Here is a 21,073-nt window from a genome sequence, read left to right as displayed (position 1 = left end):
TTATTCTTTTAAATTATTATTTGCTAGGATGCAACATAATTTATTTTATATTTTTTAATTATTATTTTGTCAGGAGAAAATATAAGGTAAAGTTGATACAATTTTGAACTCCAGGAGATAATTTACTTAATGAGAAATAAAAATCTGAAATAAGTAATGGAAATGCAAATGTATGGGAAATGGTGTAAGACGGTTTTTTTTTAATTTAGAAAAATAAAATGTATAGGACTTACCTGATTGGATGCAGTAACTTAAGGATAAAGAGAAATCAGCAATGCTTCCAGATTTGTGAATTGGATTTGTTAGATGTTTGTGCTGTCCAATCAGAAATTAGGTGGAGAACACGTAAAACACAAGTTGGGGAGGAAGAAGGATGTCATCAGCTTCGCATGGTGCGTTGCAGCTCCTGAGGCTTACTTAGCGGGGAACACTTGATATAATACATTTGTATTCTGAAGCACTGTTTACATGGTGCAGGATACATCTGTGATATTGAAAGCCAAAACTTCTTGATAAATAATGTCGGAAATTTGTCCAAGTGGGACTCAGTTGCTTCTCTTAAATAATGCATAGTTAGGAAAAAAATGATTTGAAAAGATGAGCAAATACAAGTTTTGGACATCAACTTATTTGCTAATAATGATTGTCTGCTGTTCTCAATTATTGACTAAACAAAATTGAGTAGCTGGAAGCTGCCGATGGCATGAAGTGCTGGAATAGCTGAGGGAGAGTTCTTGCAGCCGTTGAGAGTGTATGCCTGGTTCCTTGAGGCTTGCTCTGAATTACTGTAATGAAAGTCATCCATCCTATTATGAGATATGAGCACCGATTCTTCCTCTGTTTATAAAAAGCCCTGGAATCTGCATCCTCAATAAAACCATTTGACCCAGCCATCCCATTACTGGGTATATACCCAAATGACTATAAATCATGCTGCTATAAAGACACATGCACACGTATGTTTATTGCGGCATTATTCACAATAGCAAAGACTTGGAACCAACCCAAATGTCCAACAATGATAGACTGGATTAAGAAAATGTGGCACATATACACCATGGAATACTATGTAGCCATAAAAAATGATGAGTTCATATCCTTTGTAGGGACATGGATGAAATTGGAAACCATCATTCTCAGTAAACTATCGCAAGAACAAAAAACCAAACACCGCATATTCTCACTCATAGGTGGGAATTGAACAATGAGGTCACATGGACACAGGAAGGGGAATATCATACTCTGGGGACTGTGGTGGGGAGGGGGGAGGGGGGAGGGATAGCATTGGGAGATATACCTAATGCTAGATGACAGTTAGTGGGTACAGCGCACCAGCATGGCACATGTATACATATGTAACTAACCTGCACAATGTGCACATGTACCCTAAAACTTAAAGTATAAAAAAAAAAAAAAAAAAAGTAATGCTGGATGACCAGTAGAGGTGGAGTTTTAAATATTTTAAGAGAAAAAAAAAATGCATCCCTACTTAGGAGCTGGATTTCATGATTCTGTCTGTATAATAGTTTTAATCTTCTTTCTGTGTCGCCTTCCTTCCTGAACTGTCCAATTTTTAAACTATCAATACTGAACAGAAACTCTCCAGGCCGTATTATCCAACCCTGATGATGTGCGCAGGCATTAAAGTTTCCTATTTCCATATAAATGGTGCCATCATTTCTAGCTCATCTTCCTACCTGGCTTCACTGCTTCCTCATTCAAACTCTCCCACACAGTGTCTCGACATTCTAAAGACATTTCTGATTATATCCCATCCTGCCAAGAATCTTTTCATGCTTCCTTATTTTGTTTACATAATAAATTATTTTTCATGTCAGTTAAAACTGTGTACTATAGTCCGAGCATGATTTTCCTATTTGCATTCCTGTCCTTTCCGTAATACACTTTTTCTAGCCTAAAGTTTTTATTCTACCCAGAAAATTCCATGGGTATCCTATCTGTTGACTTTACTCATATTGTCATGTCCACCTAAATTACTTCTCTCTCTTTCCATTGTAGTCTTATTCATCTTGCAGTCTAAACCAAAAGCTTTCTGAGTTTTTCCCCAATTTTGTAAACAGAAATATGTTGTTTTTAGTTTTCAGTACTGCCTCACTTATTTATATTTCTGTCATAGAATCTGTCATATTCTTTTATGTGTTAAATTGTGCAGATATTCAAATATTCTATTTCAGCGTGAACTCTGAGGAGGCTTGCTATAATCTTACACGACTGCTGAAGTTCTTACAGATAGCAAACCTTTAATAAATGCTGAATGAGTTAAATTAGTATCTATAATAGAGTCCTTCCCTAAATGTCATATATCTCTCTAGAGGTATGTTATGTTCTGTCATTTAATGTTCTCTATTTCCAAATACTTAGAGGGCACATTTCAACGGGTTTTTAGTTGTTGTTGTTGTTGTTGTTTGTTTGTTTGTTTGTTTGTTTTTGAAATGGAGTTTTGCTCTGTTTCCCAGGCTGGAGCGCAGTGGCGTGATCTCGGCTCACTGCAAACTTCACCTCCTAGGTTCAAGCAATTCTCCTGCTTCAGCCTCCTGAGTAGCTAGGATTACAGGGGTCCACCACCATGCCTCACTAATTTTGAATTTTTGTTAGAGACGGGGTTTCTCCCTGTTGGCCAGGCTGGTCTTGAACTCCTGACCTTAGGTGATCTACCCACTCCAGTCTGCCACAGTGCTGAAATTACAGGCATGAGTTGACACACCTGGCCCATTTTAGTTTTTTTAGGACAGAAATGTTGGAGTCATTATTGAGTCTTCATTCAAAATTATAGTGTATAGACAAATCTCACATAAGTTAGACCCTCCTTTCAAGTATCTCACACTTATTCTTTATTTAAAAAAAAAAAAACTGTTTAATTTTATTTTTAGAGATAAGCTCTCCCTATATTGCATAGGCTGGACTGAAACTTCCAGGCTCAAAAGATTCTCCCACCTCAGTCTCCCCATTAGCTCGGTCTACAGGCATGTACCTTGGTGCCAGGCTTGATCATAGGCTCTTCATTGTAACCAGTTTTGTAATTTTCATAGTAAATAAGGAATAGAGGAGAAAAGGCTGCTTCGTACTAGATGTATTTACTGGTCAGGGATCTGCCATTCTCATCATCCTGTGTGAAGAGGTTTCATTTAGATCCCATCTAAAGGGACATCTCTAGTTGGTGATTGGATCAGTCCATTTTCATACTATTATAAAGAACTGCTCGAGACTGGGTAATTTATAAAGAAAACAGGTTTAATGGAATCACAGTTCTGCAAGGCTGGAGAGGCCTGAGGAAACACATTCATGGAGGAAGGGGAAGCAGACACACCTTAAGTGGCAGCAGGCCAGAGTGAGCGTGTGAGAGAGCAGGAAAAACTACCATTTATAAAACCATCAGATGTTGTGAGAATTCACTCACTCTCATGAGAACAGCATGAGGGAAACCGCCCCCATAGTCCAATCATTTCCACCAGGTCCCTTAATGCCTGGGCAAGATGAGATTTGGATGGGGACGCAAAGCTAAGCCATATCAGCCATATTTTAAATCATACATTCTAGTCCTCCACAAAACACGCCAAGAAGAAGGGTATGAATCTGATGCAAGGACAGTTAATATACAGAAATATCAGTGACCAATGATTGATCTTGTACGAAATGATAAACTAGCCTAATCGGATGGATCCCGTCATGTGGGAGTTTGAAGAGAGAAACAGAAATCAAATAGGACAGTTAAGTTCAGAAACTAAAACAGAGACGGAACCATAGTAAATCGCTGATATGATGAATCGCAGAAATAAACTGTGAGGCAAAGAAAACATATAAAAGGTAGACAGTAAGGAAGATAACTCAGAATAAGGGAGAATGGCACACAGCCAGGGGGAACGGCAAAAATGAATTAATCATGGCATAAGAAAAACATCTACCCAGTACTGCAGCTCTGCTTCCTAGAACTGTGTCCTTCTCTGAAATCTCCTCCACAGTCAGTATCCATTAGAAACTGTTCTAATGCTATTTTTGTCCAGTAGAAGCTCAAGGTGTTTGATTTGTCTTTGTTTCATTATATAGGTGTTATAAAAATTCTCCTTTATTTGAGATAATTCATTATTTTTTACTCCTGTCAGCAACCAAGTGAAAAAAAATGAGTAACAAACAAACAGCCCCACTGAACTCCAAAGCAGAGGTTTTCAAACTTTATTGCACATTGAAATCACCCAGAAAGCCATTCAAATTCTTGATGTCCAGATCAGGTCAGCCTCACTATCAATTACATTAAAAACTCTGGGGCTGAGATCTGTGAGTATTTTTTTTAACTGCCTAGTTGAATCCAATGTGAAACCGCATTTGAGGCTCAAGGCTTTCAAGAAGTAGTTTTCAAACAGCATGTATCAGAATCAGCTGTAGAAATGGTTAAAACAGCGTTCAGTCCCCTTGTCAGATTCCAACTAGAAAGTAATTCCTACATCATCTCTAGATGAAGAATGTGGTCACCTCACACAATTTATGTTCATTACTTGCAATGATTCCTCTGCTACTCTCATTTTCTTTAAATTTATAACTAGAGATAGATCCCAGCATTCAGTGGGGGCAAAGAGAAAATCTAACCTGGAATAAAAAAGAATGTGCATCAACAAATTTCAAGGCTTTGCTAATGTCTTTTCATAGACATTTATGGAATATATATAAGAATGGATTATGGCTGCGCATGCAAAAGAAGGAGAAACATAATTTTAGACATGGCTTAATTTACTAGCATTGTGCAATTGACCAAGATCCCAAATTTAACATTTTACTTTGACCAAATGAGAACAGTGCTGCTATTTATATGATCAGTTCAACATGCCTTAATGAGTTTGAGATGACAGAGATGTCTTCATATGCAGAAGAACAAGTGCATATGCCTAGTGATATATAAGATTTCATTTATCATGCGTTACCTGTTTAGCAACTTCTGAACTATATACTTTTAGAGGAAACAGAGACGTGCCCTTCATCAAGGTACTGAGAAACACATCACTAAAAACTGTTAAAAATAATGACGATTCGATATGAAATGTCTTCTCACAGTAATTAGATGAGAGATTCTTCTATTATAATGCTGAAGATGATGAAATTCCAGAGTAATAGAGACAAGGCGGTAGTGTGAACCATTAGTGTCGTTATCCTAACAGAACAGGAGCTGACTGTGGAGGATCTTTGTTGGTGGCTGGTTTATCATGGAGTCTCTACATCTGAAGTACATAGCAGATCACTAAGAAGATACGTGAACTGTATAATGGGGAAACGTTAACCTCCAGGTGTAATGAAGGAAATCCTGATTCAAAACACCATGATGGAGAATCATAGCTCTTCAATTCTGACCTATTTCCAAGAACTGAGATGTTTGACAGTCCCTGAGACTTCTGAGTGAACGGAAACCTTGAAATATTTGAATAATCTTGTTTATGACCACACATTTCTGTGGTAAGTTGTCTTCCAAATCTTCTCTAAGGGTAACTGAAGCTATTTATAAAAATAATCAATGACCTGAAGAAATGTTAATATGCAATCCTTTTAAAGATTATCAGCACTGGCTCAGAGCTAATACTAATTTATGAGAATCTAGTATAAAACTGTAACCATTTGCTTAACGTATGGCCTTGTGGAGATTAGTTTCAAAAAGTAGAATTTGGCATGGGTCCATCTAACAGTAGATCAAGAAGATTCACAAACCTAAATTTCATATTGCAATTAATTTTCAAGTTCCTTGAGGTATAGTTGAAAGAGACTTTTTTTTTTCAGTGGCAGATTCTGGCATTAGCTACATGAAACCTGAGTGAGAACTATTAGCAAATGTATGAGGAAGAAGAAATCCCCAGACTGTAGCTCCTTTTAAAAATAGCTACGTTCAAAGAATTGTCACATCTCTGGGGGATTTTCAAGGATTAGTGCCTCATCAAAGACCTTAAAGATGCAAGGGTGATGAATCCTATCACATTTCCACTAATTCATGTTTGCCTTTATCTTAAAAAATAGTCTTTAATAATGAGAAATCATTATTATAAAGTTAATCCACTGGTGATGTGTACTATAGGTGCTCTTTTAAATATGTTCGGTTTTCTCCCCCCAGGAGTAAGTTAACAGAAGCCTTGACCTCTGATACTTGGCTATGGATGGAACAGGTGCTTTTTTTTTCTCTATCCAAATATGCATAAAATCCAGGAAGTAGATTTATTTCACCTGGCTGGGCCAGTGGTATACGTTCTCTTGTTTGTTTTAGATATATGTCAACACTCCAGATCTATGTCCACATTCAATACCTAGGGATCTTAATATTGTGAATTTCTCAAAAGATTCATCCTGGTCCACAACACTGATGGCCGCAAGTATCTGATAAATGACAAATAAAAGGTATCTTGGATTCCTTAAAAAGCCAAATGTGCACTATAGGTTGAAACATAACCTGCCTACATCTTCAGTAAAAATTTCTGGGAATTTATTTTTATTGTGCACGTGAAGCAATCCCGTCTGAAATGAAACATCAGTCACTGATCTTGTACCCTGTAGCAGACATTGTCAGTAACCAGGCAGGTCATCTCCACACACAATTTCTAATCATGCTGATGCTTTTCTATTGCAAGCACCAAAAAGTTTATGCCTGAGGTTATTCTCTAGTTGAAGAATTCTTAATTGCCATCAGGTTGGAAGCAGCAGAGAATTATTTTCACCTAGGGAAGCTTTCAAAGAATAATGGGCAGAAGTTGGTTTATACATACCCTTGTTTTCTCATCTCTTCTGGGATGACTCTAAGCTATGTTTTGCAGTTTCCAGTGATCCACAGCAGGATGGCAAAAGCCTAACCTGTATTAGCGACTTTCTTATTTCTGTAAAATTTTCCCATTCCTCTATCAATTCTTCAGAATCCTAGAGCAACACAGAGCTTGTTGCTTGTGATAAATGTATTGATGATAACCATAGCATGATAAAGCATCACAATTATTAAGATGGTCATCTATGGGAGATAATTGATAAATGGTAGATGTGTAAGATGATGTGTTGATTTATGCAGCAGCATTGACATTTGAAATACGGGAGTAAGAGTAACTACACAGATTGAGAAACGTTACTATACAGAAGATAGTTAATTGTTGTTAGTGGCCATAGAAATACCGATTGAAAAGCATAATTGTTTCACATCAGCCAACTTTCAAGTTAAGGAATACTGTGAAAGTCAAACAATATCTCTGTCAGTGCCTTTGGCAACCAGAGGTCAGATTGAGTGAAGATTTCAATTTAAAGGTGGCAGACTTATGAACAAGGTGGAATTAACAACACTGTCACGGTACTGAGGTAAAGTCAGGGCCCAGATAGGAACGTTGTGGGACCTTGAGATTTGGAATGGGGGCATTGTGATAAATATGTTTCCTTATGAAGTTTAAGTTCCTAGATGTCCCCACACTCCATACTGATGGAAGTGGTTCCCTTCCATTTACAAGAGTAAAGCAGATTTGAATTTCCTGTAGATTATTTAAACGTCTCACCTGGACAGAATGTCTTAAAAGATGTATTTGTCTTTTCAAGAATCCTAACCCTCCTCTTTACCTTTCTTATTGCTGGTGATGACTGACTGAGGTGCCACTAGAAGAAAAACAGGGTAGGCAGTCAACAAGAATATAGTTTAATGTATACAAGCAAACAATCATCAAAATCTGCTAAGTAGAATGCTGATGCCAGCCATTATAATAGAAAGCACCAATATTTTATCCACTTTCAGGAACTGAGCTAGTTCTATGACCTGGAACCAGTCCATTGAAGGAGAGGCTTGGCCCTGTAGATCCTGAAATGGCACAGCAAGAATATAAAATACTGTAACTCCAGTCTTTCACCAAATGAGCCGATGATCATTTGTTAAAGTAATTGTTCAGTGAGGAGATAGAATCTATCCAACTCTGTTGAGAGCATTTAATAAACGATCTGAACTGATATTGACAACAGAGGACCTAAAACTTCATCATAACCCCAATTAATGTGGGGCTACATGAACTAGACATAAATAAAATTCTGGCTTGAGTTTATCTCACATGGGCCCAGCTGGTATTTTAGCCCATCCTATCGACATCACCTTGGCCTCTGAATGTAAACTTGGGACAGATTTAGTTATCAGTCAGAAGAATCTTTACATTGGGTCCCTGCCATGTTAAATAAGTGTCTTTTTGGCAATAAAAGCCACAATGAAACCCCTACAACTTCTCTTCTCAGCCAAAATAATTAATTGGCAGCAATGTGATATTTTATGTGGAATACCAGAGATTAACATCATACTTAAAGGCTTAAAAAATCCAAGGTTAATATGGTTCCTAGTGGCATGTACCAGTGCAGTATTTGCAAAATTCAGCTGATTTTTGATAGATGAATGTATACAACCATAAATATGCCAAGTGGCAGCTGAAATCACAGCTACTGTGACAAACGTGCTACCTTTACAAGAACAGAAGAACATAGTCTCTGGTTCTCTGAATTTGGCTATTGACTTGGCAATACACATATATATCAGGTGCATACACATATATATCAAGTAACTTTGAGCTGCTTTTGATCTTCCTGCTTATGGGGACTGAAAGAATGCATTTGCCAACTCAATAGCCACATTCAGAGAACAAGATACTATGTCCATCTGTTCTTGTAAAGGTAGCACATTCATGTATATATATCATATATGTACATATATATGTATACATACATACATCCCATATATACATCTGTGTGTGTGTATACACACACACACACATATTGGTTCTGTCTCTCTGGAGAACACTGAGCAATACAAAGTCTATGACTTGTCTTGCTGTTTTTCTTAACAATATCTTTAACAGAGAAGTTTTTGATTTTAATGAAGTCCAACTTATTAATGGATTGCGATTTTGGTATCATATCTTAAAAGACAATGTCAAATGTAACACCATCTAGATTTTCTCCTATTTTATCTTCTAGAAATGTTACAGCTTTGCATTTTACATTACGCCTAAGATTCATTTAAGTTATTTTTATGATGGATATAGTGGCTGAGTCTACATTCTTTTCTTTTTGTACATAGATGTCCAGTTGTTCCAGCATCAGTTGTTGAAAATGCTATATTTGTGCCATTGTATTGATTTTTCTCCTTTGTCAAAGATCAGTTGACTGTACTGACCTGCTCTGTATCTATATCCGGGCTCTATGTGAGTCTCACTAATCTATTTGTCTATGCTTTCCTCAATACCACGCTTCCTTGATTACTGCAGTTTTACAGAAAGTGTTGGCTTTGAGCGGTGCCTTTTCTTCTTCTCGTTGTCTTCTTGCTTTTCTTATATGACGTGTTGGCTATGTTGGATCTTTTGCCTTTCCATACACAGGTTAGAATCAGTTTGTCCCTATCCACAAAATAACTTGCAGGGATTTTGATTGAGATTAAATGGAATCTATAGATTACATTGAAACAAATGGACAAATAAAAATATTGAGCCTTCCTATCCATCAACATGTAGTGTCTTTAGATCTTATTTGATTTGTATTATTAGAGTTGTAAGTTTCCTCATCTTGTAATATCACAGGATACAGAATTCTAAATTGTTGTTTCTGTGTTTTCCTTTTAATACTTTAACTATTTTCTTCCACTCTCTTCTTGCTTGCATGGTCTCTAAAGCATGGTCCCATGAAATTTTTATTCTCATTCCTCTGTACATAAGGTGTCTTTTCTTTCCCTAACTTCTTTGAAGATTTTCTGTTTGTCTTTGATTTTCTGCACTTTGAACATGTTATGCCTAGGTAGAATTTTTGGTATTTATCCTCATTGGTGTTCTCTGATTTTCTGGGATCTTGGATTGTTTCCCAGTCTGGAGAAGACTTATTGCAAATACCAGAACTTAAATGCTGCACTGGAACTTAACAGCACGCATGCAGTGATTTCCTCATCTGGCAAACACTTAGGTGAGCCCTGGAACTTAATTGCTGACCTCTTAGTTGTTTCTGGGTGAGGGGAGGGCTCCAAACAGGCTGAGCTGTGTGGGAAATCTGGGCAGGGATTTGCAGTTTCCCAGGGCTCATCCCCTGCTCCTCTGCGGAGCTGGCCAGTCTCCTCAGCATGGCTCCCATGGTAATCATGAGCAGGGCAGCTGCCCCGATCTGCATGCCACCTGCTGTGATTGTACCACCCACTGTCGTCTCCAGGTCTTCCCACCCAGTGGTTTAGGCCCTATTGAAGCTCCCATGGAATGGGACCAGAACACGCTTTCTGTGAAGTTTCCCAGACAAGGGCGGGTAGATCAAAAGTGCACTTCCCGTTCCCTCCTCCCACCTCAGAGGCTATGGATCTAGGGATGTGGCCAGCTTGGAGGAGGAAGTGGCATGATCTAAAATGACCATTCTTCTTACTGGTTATGGCTTTTCCAATTTCTCCAGAACCAGGATTTTTTTTCTTGCTTCTTCTCCATGTTCTGGTGAATTCAGCGTGGCAGTCTTGTCTTTAGGTAGTTGCTAGTTGTACTTTTGTTGGGAGGAATAATGATGAGGTCTTCCATTCCAACATCCTGCTGATATTGTTCTGCTTTTCTTCTTATAAGGACACTAGCCATTGGACAAAGTTCTCATCGTAATCCAGAGTAACCTCATGTTTACAGATTTCATCTGCAAAGACCCTATTTCCACATACTGTGAATGTGAATTTCACGTTCACAAGCCCAGGGTGTGTTTAAGAACTTCAACATATCTTTTGGGAAACACAGTGCTATCTGTAACACAGGCTATCCTCTTGGGTATGAAATCCAATATTGAAAATTAATGGATAACGACAGCAACACAGTAAAAGCAGTATTGCCTTGGGTTGAGGCTGTAGGAATGAAGTTTTGAATCATTCATGTAAAGAATTCATCCAAGTGAATTATCCATTTGCTTATGGGAAAAAGAATACAGAATAAACAGTGAATAAAGTTATAAATAACAACAATGGCCTCAAATAATTGTGGAAAATAAAAATTCATTGTTTTCTTCTCACTTTTCTATATAACAGGATATGATAAATATGCAGTGGTTAGCTGCATAGATTTCATAACAGCCAGGCAGAAACAGAAGACAAAGGATACTGCTGAGACTGACACAGGGATTGACGGGATCTGGGCTCTTTTCTTTGTGAGAATGAGTCTCTTCTTATTCATAGCATTAATTTTTAATTTTTAGGGAAGAGCAAGATAGTGCTGTGTTTCCTTCAGGATGAGTAAGAAACACGTTTCTGGTTGTTGAACAGCCAGAGGACTGTGGTGGATGCTCCATGACCTCACATCCACACTCCCGTTTCTTTCTTTTATGCAAAGGGTGGAGAGGAAAAAACCTACATTCTCAGACCTTATTAGAGACTGCATGCTTTCCTTCCACTCTTCATTCAGACCTGGGTTATGTGATGTTGTGACCTTCAAGACAAACGTGTGGTTCTGGAGCTGGGAGCGGTATGCTGGCTCCCCACCCTAGCAGACGCTCTGGCAGCGGAGAGGCTGGAGCTCACCTGGAAACCCAGATCTGTGCTGAGACTTTTGAAGTTGTTTCTGGAAACTCAGCCCATCCGTTCCTTCAGCACACTCCCACACTTCTGCGTGCCATTTAATATCTTACAGAACGGACACTTGAACAACATGGGTTTGAACCGTGCAGGTCCACTTATACCCAGATTTTTATTTTAACCAAGTGAAAATGGAAAATACAGTATTCATGACATGCAAAACCCACATATACAGAGGGCCAACTTTGCATATACATGAGTTCCAGAGAGCCAGCTACAGGACTTGAGCATGCATGAATTGTGGTACACTTGGAAAAACGCATCATCCCACCCAAACTAAGGGATGACTATAATTTATCTCTTTCTATTTAAACTAGCTGGAGGGAAATCTGTTCTCCACAGCTTAACTATGACCAGTACAAAGTGTCTTTACTGTGTGCCTGGTACCTTTGCTCCTTTTGTTAGAACAAATAGAGAGTGGTAATCCAGAATTTGAGTTTGTGGAAGAAAATGTGATTTCTATGATATCCTTTTAAGCATATTTGTATGCTTTCAGGAGGTAACATAGAGCCTGTATTATCCCTCATGGGAAAATTTCTTATTTCATAAATAGGGATAGAATTTGATTATTGCAATATCAATATATCTTTTTCTAAATATATCTTTTTTTTAATTTTAAATCCACCCAGAGTCTTGGGAATACCTCTTATATTGAATGCTACAGTAAAGCAGCTTAAGAAAATTGTAGAGCTGAATGTGATGAACTTGATTAAATAGATAGAATTATTGTTGATGTAGTTTTATTTCAGTGAATTCAGCATATAAGATAATAGGATTAACCCTATAACCATTTTATTATTTCCTGAACACTTTGATGCCTGGGACTTCAGACATAATAGAATTAAACCAGAACTTTTTTTTTCACTTAAATGATACATCAAAGGCTTAATAATGATGTTGAAGTGTAAGGAACTAGAGCTTATCTTTGGGCCATTAGCTAGTAGTGGGTGGCTTGAGACAATTTTCATAGAATGAAAAACGCAAAGGAAGATATAAGTTGCAATTTATAGACAGATCAAAAAAGTCAGTGGGCATTTGATATACAATTGTCATTTAAGGGGTTTGGCATGAAACCTGAAAGGACAGTGGAATTATTGGTCTTCAGTGTCCTCAGCTCCTCACTTTGCACTCCGGAGAATATCAATGTCATGTTCTTCCACTCTCCGTAACTGCACACCCCATGTTCAGCTAAATAGAACTTATCCCTGGCTCTCCTCAAATTGGTTCTTTTGTTTACTTTCAGTCTCCTTTACTGTCTCAATTCTGTGCTCTCCATTATTTATACTCTCCTCAAACCCAAGGGTCCGTGTGGAGATGCCCATAGGAAACAAGGGGAGAGATAACTTTCTAAACTGACTCCGGGCAATTTAGCCTGGCTTAGCAACGCTGCAATCTCGCATAAGCTTAAAAACAATTGAGAACAATTTCAATAAATAACTTTATAGATGAATCTACTTCTTCCTAGAAATGACTTCTATAGACAACAGAGTTCGACTTTCTAAATTAGTCATTTAGCTGGGGACTTTGGTAATTTACTTAGATCACAATTTCATCACTATTCAAACACAGTACTCCCTAGGTTAAGCACACTCACTGCATCAAAACTTTAATGCCAGCAACATTGAATAAAATCCAGCAAAGAATTATGATGGGTAAAAGTAAACAAGTGCCTTGTATTTTAGGCAGGGATTTTCTTTGCCACTTGCAACCTATGCCAAGTCATTTTAATTTTGTGTTGCCTATGCTGCTTAATGTGTTGCATCATTTTTTGTTTGTTTTTTGTTTTGTTTTGTTTTGTTTTTTGAGATAAAGTCTCACTCTATTGCCCAGGCTGGAGTGTACTGGCGCAATCTCGGCTCACTGCAACCTCTGCCTCCCAGGTTCAAGTGATTCTACTTCCTCATTCTCCCGAGCATCCAAGACTACAGGTCCATGCCACCACGACCAGCTAATGTTTTGTATCTTTTAGTAGAGACGGGTTTTCACCATGTTGGCCAGGCTGTGGATCATGGTCTTAAATACCACTGGTTATAAGGGAGATAGCAAGAGTAGGGTATTTACTTAAGTTTTATTTTAGGTTCAGGGGTACAAGTGTAGGTTTGTTACATAGGTAAGCTTGTATCATGGGGATTTGTTGTACAGATTATTTCATCACCCTGATATTAAGCCTAGTACGCATTAGTTATTTTTCCTGATCTTCTCCCTCCTCCCACCCTTCAAAAGGCCCCAGAGTGTGTTGTTTCCCTCTATGTGTCCAAGTGTTCTTATCATTTAGCTCCCACTTATAAGTGAGAACATGTGGTATTTGGTTTTCTGTTTCTGTGTTAGTTTGCCAAGGATAATGGCCCCCACCTCCTTCCATGTGCCTGCAAAGAAAATGATCTTATTCTTTTTTATGCCTGCATAGTATTCAGGAATATAAATCATTCTATTATAAAGACACATGCACGTGTATGTTCATTGCAGTACTAGTCACAATAGCAAAGACATAGAAACAACCTAAATGCCCATCAATGATAGACTGAATAAAGAAAATGTGGTACCTTTTGCACATTTTGCAGTAGAGTATTTTTGCACATTTTGCACATTTTGCAGTAGAGTATTTTTAATGCTCCCTTATTTATTAACTCGAGATTCAGAAAAGAAAAAAAGATTAATTAGTAAAACATGTACAGTAGTAAAAGTGAGAGATGAAACAAGTTATTTTAGGAAATATTAAATAAGAGAATTTAAAACAAAGACATCGAATAGAAACATGTAAGACCCATTTTATGTATTTTCTTAGCTCTGTCCAGCCATGGTTTTCTGCCTGACGTTATTGATTTCTTCCAGGAAGGTCAGCTAACATTAAACATGATGTTCATGATTAATTACAACACCTCAGAGAGGAGCTTTTGGTCTTAGTTGGAAGGAGGATTATTGAGCAGTGTCACCCCATGAGACAGAGGCCATAGACCTGTGGTCCTCTGTTTGCTCAGCCAATCAAGCCTACTGCTGCCTGGCCCCTGGTCTCCCACAATGCTCATGGCAGCACTGCCTGCACAGAATCTGCCTCCTTAGGAGCTGAGCTCCAACTGCTGCCCCAGCATATGTAACTAACTCTGGGCACCAGCCTTAACAAACCCAAGGCATGCAGCTGCTGGACTCCAGAATCTGGCTTCGTTTGGTGGCTCCCAGATGCGTTAAGTACTGCAGATTGGAAGTGTGTAAAGATGCAAACAAACTATGGTATATGGATGCTGGCAGAAAAATACAAATCTCTTCCTCCGTAAAGGCAGACTTTTTGATGTGCAGTAATGCAATGCACAGGTTTTCTCTGCAAATGTCCAGCAAGGCCCAGCAACATCTGCCTGTTTTGCAAGCTGCAGAACGTGATGCTGCACGCCTTACATTTGCTCTTCTTTCTTCTTCCTGTGTCATTCCCACCTTGCTCTCACTTCCTGTTTCCCTAGAATTGCGTCCTTCAATGAAATGTTAGCACATAACATTTTGCCTCAGGATTTGTTTTCTAGGAGAACTAAACTAAGGCAGAAAGGCAGTAACAAAGATGCTTAATGAGGAAATCTTAAAGAAGTGAGCATAAGGCCTAACACCAAAGTGTTAGGAGAAAAAGTAATATCTCTCAACTTGATAGAAATTTACAGCAAAATTTTACTTTATATTAAAAACATTTTGCTTAATCCAAAGAGTCAGATTATTGTTGCTAATTGAGTTTTTACTGAAGATTTTGTAATATTATATGCTAATTTATATTCCTAAATGCGGTGCTCATAAATTTTATTTTTTATAAATGTAAAAATATACCTTACAATAAACTTAAAAAAAATTAGGTTAGAAAACATGCCGTAAGAAGAACAAAAAGAAGAATAACAAGAAAAACACGTAGAGAGTTCTAGTATAAAACAGCTGAATTAAGAATATCTTCTCTCCCCTTCCCATAAATTATTCTAAAATAATAATATGTATAAAAAAGAGAAACAAAGCTCAATTTTTGCCTGCAGTCCCTGCCCTAACAATGTGAGAAGGCTGCACAGTTCTTTTACTGTATCCCACCTTTGCGGGAGCTCCTGTGAGTTGCAGGGAATCTCACTTCCCAAGCCTCCTCCCTGGGTGTAGAAATGCAACTAAACCGTAAGAAACATGAAGGGATATTACCTTACATCTGTTAGAATGACTATTAGTTAAAAAGAAAAGATAATAAGTTTTGGCAAGAATATGGAAAAATTGGAACTCTTACGCACTGTTGGTGGGAACATAGAATGGTGCAGCCACTATGGGAAGCAGTACGGAGGTTCCTCAAAAAAACTAAAAATAATCTACCATATGATTCGGCAATCCTGCATAGGGGTATATATCCAGAAGAATTGAAGTCAGGATCTTGTGCTATCTGCACCTCCATGTTTATTGCAGCAATATTCACTAGAGTCCAGATATAGAAATTACCTGATTGTTCACTGATGAATGAATGGAAAAACAAAATGTAGTTTATGCAAACAATGCAATATTATTCGGCGTAAAAAAAAGAAAATCCTACCACTTACAACAACATGGATGAAAACCAGAAGACATTATGGTAAATTAAATAAGCTGCGCACAGAAGGACAAATACTGCATGATTCCACTTATATGTGATATGTAATATGTGTAATGTAGTCAAACTCAAAGAAATAGAAAGTGGAAAGGTGGTTTCCAGGGGCTAGGGTGAGGAAAATGGTGAGATCTTGGTCAAAGGATACAAAATTTCAGTTAGCAAGATCAATAAGTTATGGAGAGTTGTTATATGAAATACCACCTTCAGTTAACAATATGACATTATGCTTTTTAAAATATAAGAGGGTAGATTGCATGCTAAGTGTTTTAATCATAAAAAAAGACACAACAAAGCAGACAAAAACAAAAAAAGCCTTTGGAGGTGATGGATGTAATGATATCATGGTATATAGCCATGATACCATTACTACAATCAAGAGTGTGTTAATTCCCATATAATTGTGAATTTTCCAGTTTTCCTTCCACTATTAATTTATCATCTCAGTCCCTTATGATCAGAAAAGACAGTTTGTATTGTATCAACCTTTTAAATTTTTAAGACATTTTTTGTGGCCTACTATATCATGCATCCTGGAGAATATTCCACGTGGGTTTTCAAATAATGTGTTTTGCTCTTGTTTGGCAGAGGGTTCTGTGTGTGTTTGGCTTAGTGTGTTGATCAAATCCTCTGTTTTTTTTTTTTTATTTATCTTCTGTCTGGTTATTCTATTCATTATTTAAAGTGGGGGATTGAAGTCTAGAACCGTTATTGTAAAATTGTCTCTCTCTTTAATTTTGTCAATTTTTCTTTCTGTATGTGTATCTGTTTTTATGTGAGCAAATGTCCATAATTGTTATATCCTTTTGGTGTATTGAACCTTTTATTAATATATACTGTCCTTCTTCATCTCTTATACATTATTTGATTTAAAGTATTTTCTATCTTTTATGAGCTTTTATGCTTTATCGAGTCTTGCCCACCACTTTCCCACTTGAGTTGAAAACAGAGATCAACTCCTTGCATCATTCTTTCAAGTGTACTCTTCAGACAGATGAGAACCAATGCACATAATGATTGCAAATAAGGTCTGCTCTGCTCCCTCTGATTCAAGGGAGCACCTGGAGGAGGCCACTACTCCTGCTCCATCAGGAACAAGATGACCGTCACATCAAGAAGGTGTTGGGTCTAGGGGAAACAAAAATGCTGTAAATCTTTCTACCACTTTGGAGGAATTGTTTTTCTTCCTAGGGCTTTTGCTTGATTGCTCTGAACCTTTGTTTCCAGAGCCCCCACAAAGGTGGTCCTGCTTCTCTTGTCAGTGATTGCGTAGAACAAGAAGTTCGCAGCTGCCCTGGTCGGCCATTCTGCTTGCATCGCTTCAAGAATCTATTTTTTGAGACAAACTTTATAAAAGGATTTGTGTAAAGGCAAAAGGAAGCAGATGAAACTCACACTCTGCCCCAAAGAAAACTGTATTAACTTACCACATTAAAAACATATGTATTCTTTAAATAGCTATTGAAGGAGTAGACTGAAAATAACCAAAACGAACACAGAGGAAGTAAATCCAGAATGAGATGTGGGAATAAAAGAGTGACATACATTTTCCCTGGAAAAATGTCATGCAAAAAGATAATAAAGAATGGCATACAATACGTTTGGGTTTATAAATGGCAAAACGTTCAATTCAATACTTTCACCTCTTTTATATACAAAACTTTAAGAGAGGTGCAGAAATGAGTAATATTAATCTTCTTTTCCTTCGCATATGATGATAACTTAGATCAGTTCATTTTATTTTTTCTCTCGTTTGGTTTAATTTTAATCTAAAGTAGAGGGAAAGCTTGTAAAAGACGAAGTGCCTCCAGTCTCTCACTTCCTTCTGTGTCAAGAGCTGTGACGCTGTTTAGCAACCTGTCAGGTTTTAGTAAGTGTAGTTGAGTGAGAGGGAGGTGATAAAGCACGAGGCCTGTTTGGGAAGAAAGAATCTCACCACTTAATTCAAATATGTTTAAATAGCAATATCCAATGTCAGCTTGGAGAGGTGGTACCAGCCTTTCAGAAATACTGCCATGGGAACATGAATGGATATACTTCAGTAAAAACGTAACAGCACACAGAAAACTTTAATGATGTAGACTGACAGGAATCTCCCTTCTTAGTATTAATTTTCAGGAAATAATCTAAGAGGCAGAGGAAGCTAAGATATGGCACGTATAATGCATGTACTTACATTTGAGCAGTATGAACTTGTGTGTGTATGTATGTGCATGTGTGTGAACTGTTAGAAACTGAAAGCAACCCAGTAAAAAGGGATTTTTAAATTGTACTGGATCTGTACAGTAAAATACTATTCAACAGCAACAATGATGGTATAGATTTATATTTCACATAAAAGTCCACTAACATAAAATTAACTGAAAAAGCAGCCTTCACGAAAGCACAAATCACACGATTACATTTCCATAAAAAATAAATGTATAAGTATGGTGGTTAGGCATGCAGAATAAAAGCAAGCAAGCAGTGTCATTGGAAAGAGGCTTTTTCTCCCTTTTTTCTATTACATGTTGCCTAGAGTTTTATTATTGCTTTTTCTAAATCATAAAATGTACTCCAACCTGGGCAACATAGAAAGATCACTTCTCTACCGAAAGTTTGAAAAGCAAATTAGCCAGGTGTGGTGGCACACACCTGTAGTACCAGCTACTCGGCAGGCTGAAGAGGGAAGATAGCTCGAGCCAGGAGATCGAGGCTGCAGGGCTGTGATCATGCCACTGCACTCCAGCATGGGCCACAGAGCAAGAGCCTGTTTCAAAAAAATAAAAAATTAAATATTAGAAGTATCATCTTTGAGAAACACAAAATTTGGATTGTTAGATGGGATAATATAAAGAAGAGACCAATTTAAGTTCAGAGGTGGAGGGCTGGATAGAGAGTGAAATGAAACTGACTTCCAAGGAATAACTACGAAAATTCTAAGATACAGAGCTGATAATAAATAATAATAGGCCCGGCACAGTGGCTCACGCCTTTAATCCCAGTACTTTGGGACGCCAAGGTGGGTGGATCACAAGGTGAGGAGTTTGAGAGTAGCCTGGCCAACATAGTGAAACCCTGTTTCTACTAAAAATACAAAAAATTAGCCAGGTGTGGTGGTGGGCACCTGTAATCCCAGCTACTTGGGAGGCTGAGGCAGGAGAATTGCTTGAACCTGGGAGGCAGAGGCTGCAGTGAGCAGAGATTGCACCATTGCACTCCAGTTCAGGCAACAGTGTGAGACTATCTCAAAAAATAAATTAATTAATAAATAATAATAAAGAGTTAATTCACTGTGCTCAAAATTGTAGCTGTATGGGGCAAAATGAGGCTGGCTTATAGAGGAGAAATCTTGTATTCAAAAATGTTAAAGTGTTTTCTGAATAATGGAGGCTATAAGGCTTGGCCAGGTAAGCAGTGAGCCAGCAGACACTGAGACAGAAGTGAAGAGGACACGCATGTGAGCTCAAAATCACTGTGAACACATCACGGATGGAATGTGGTAGGTGCTGACTCAAACACTTTACAGGTATTGATGCATTAAGCTTTCACGGTAAACAAAAAAGAGAAGTTCTATTATTATTATTATTTTGAGATGGAGTCATGCTCTATCACCCAGGCTGGAGTGCAGTGGTGCGCCCTCGGCTCACTGCAACCTCCGCCTCCCAGGTTCAAGCAGTTCTCCTGCCTCAGCCTTCTGAGTAGCTGGGATTACAGGTGTGCGTCACCATGCCTGGCTAATTTTTGTATTTTTAGTAGAGACGAGGTTTCACCACGTTGACCAGCCTGGTCTTAAACTCCCGACCTCAGATGATCCCCCTGTCTCGGCCTCCCAAAGTGCTAGGATTACAGGTATGAGTCACCACGCCCGGTCAGAAGTTCTATTATGTTACACACATAAAGCACAGAGAGATCTAGAAACTTGGTCAAGATTAAGTGTCATCACTGGGATTCCCATCTGTGACAGTGGCCCCCAGTGCCCACGCATTTAACTGCTAGACCACACATCTTAAGCACTAGGCAACAAGTTTAACCACTAGGCCACACAGTGGAACTCTAGGCCACACAGTTCAACCACTAGGCCACACAGCTTAAACATCAGGCCATAAAGTTTAACCCTAGGCTACACAGCTGTTCTAACCTTAGTCTGAAAAGTCACCAGCATTTCAGAATACAGAAGGATGATAGCCCAGCACATTGTTGAAAGACAGCTGAGAGCCAAAGCTGAATGTGAGAAAGTCTTTAGATGTTGGTAAAACGTAATAATAATGGTGAATCGTCATATAAACTGTTAATATTATGTGCATTCTTTGCAGAAAACAGAAATCAAAATCCTTGATGGATGTTATAATTATTACCATGAAGAATAATACCTTTTTTGTTGATAAACAAGCTTACAGGAAACTTTAAATAGCTGCTTTCTTTTTATTCTCGTCTTTCAGATAAAAACTGGCTGTAGATTGGCCCAAGATTGTCAGCCTCTAATATAGAACGTGAAATCTCCAAATCTCTCTATAAACATGTAGTTAGAATTTCTAAATAAAAACAACAGCTACGGCATTGAGGAAATCAAATATTTTTTACTCGTAACATTATAAAGGGAGGGACATTTGGGAAGATGAAATTCGAGTGACCATCCAAGAGGAACAGGGCTGAGAGATACAATGTGCTCTGCTCCCTGTGTAAGTGTAGTAGGCAAAGTTCTGTGGTGGCTTCTGTGATATTTGACACTGTCTGGGCAAGTCCTGAGTATTTTCTCCCGTGAGTGTGGGCAGAGCCTCTGCACATGAACTATTTGAATATTGGCTCCCTTGATTCTGCTACTTTGCATGTGCAATGGTGAAGAAGTTACATTAAATACATGGCAGACTGGGTGGGGGATGAGAGTCTGCACCATGAGCTCCCACCAGCCTGGGAGGAAGCAAATCATCGTGTGGCGTGAA

Source organism: Pan troglodytes, chromosome 7 (genome assembly GCF_028858775.2).
Source record: "Pan troglodytes isolate AG18354 chromosome 7, NHGRI_mPanTro3-v2.0_pri, whole genome shotgun sequence".
In the NCBI taxonomy this organism is placed as follows: domain Eukaryota; kingdom Metazoa; phylum Chordata; class Mammalia; order Primates; family Hominidae; genus Pan; species Pan troglodytes.
Note: the sequence above shows the minus strand (reverse complement) of the source record.